The sequence below is a fragment of the Nanorana parkeri genome, unplaced genomic scaffold (assembly GCF_000935625.1).
Source record: "Nanorana parkeri isolate BGI_ZX_2015 unplaced genomic scaffold, ASM93562v1 scaffold1364, whole genome shotgun sequence".
NCBI lineage: Eukaryota > Metazoa > Chordata > Amphibia > Anura > Dicroglossidae > Nanorana > Nanorana parkeri.
Window position 1 is genome coordinate 409,164 of NW_017307632.1, and position 1,428 is coordinate 410,591.

The following is a 1,428-nucleotide window of genomic DNA, read 5'->3' on the forward strand; positions in this document are numbered from 1 at the left end:
TGCCAGGCCACATGCCACGTGCTTTTCCAGGCCGATGGAGACAAGGGCCTCTTCCCACAAGCCCTACCCCAAAAAAATGCATCCACCGATGTATTCCCAGGGTCATTTTGACGTCCAGCGTTGTCCACGACGATTCCGACTCAACGAAATAAAACAAGAAAAAATTAGAAACTATGCCGCCGACCCGTCCACTCGCGACGAACTCCTGCTGCAGAATGGTATTCTGACAGATGCAGGCAAAATATAAACAATTGGGTGGAGCTAGTGGTGTCGGCTAGCTCTGCCCAACTGTTTATATTTGTACGGCACCTGACAGGTGAGCCATGATTGGGTAAAGTCATCATTACTTTGCCCAATCATGACTCTTCAGTGCACTGTTCAGTTCAGGTGCAAAGCTTTACCCAATCAGGGCTTCACAAGGCACTGTGCGGTGTGCAGAGCCACGTGGGGTGCTGATAGTTTGTGTGTTCGCCGAACACACGAATTAGCGATGTTCGAGTCAAACTCTTGTTCGACTCGAACATCGAGCCCATCACTAGTCCCTAAATTGAAACCAAGTGGCCCAAGTAGCTACAAATTTGTCCTGAGACCCACACATGGAAGGTCCTCCATCAGTTTGATCTCCGCCAGTTACATAGTATTTGAGGTTGAATAAAGACATTAGTCCAACCTATTAGGATCTCATTCTAGGAGTACCTGTACCCCTGTATATTACGGTCCCTTAAGAAATCGTCCAAAAGTTTCTTGAACAATTCCACATTATTTGCTGAAATCACCGCCTGTGGCAGTGAGTTCCAGACCCTAACTGATCTTACTGTGAAGAACCCCCTTCGCCCCTTGTGCTGGAATTTTTTTCCATCAATTTTAGGTGGTGGCCTCTAGTTTGTGTAATGGAGTAAATTTTAAACAGTTTATCGCTAATGTTGCTACCACCATTGAACATTTTGTACATGGAGATCATATCCCCCCTTAATCTCCTCACCTCCAATGTGAACATGTTTAAATTTAGTAGCCTTGTCTCGTAGCTCTGGTCCTCCATACTCCTAATTAGTTTGGTTGCCCTCCGCTGGACTTTTTCCAACTCAAGGACATCTTTTCTTAGTACTGGTGACCAGAACTGGACCGCGTACTCCAGATGAGGTCGAACCAATGATCTATAAAGTGGCAAAATTATAGACTTGTCCCTGCAATACATCCCCTTTTTAATACAGGACAAGACCCTGCTAGCTTTGTTTACAGCAGCCTGGCACTGCAAACTACCTTTCAGTTTGTGGTCTACAATGACCCCCAAATCCTTCTCCATTTCTGACTTCCCCAGCGGCATACCCATAATTGTATAACCCATTTGTTTATTTTTAATTCCAAAGTGCATTACTTTGCATTTATCGACATTAAACCTCATCTGCCACATTAATGCCCACTCCCCTA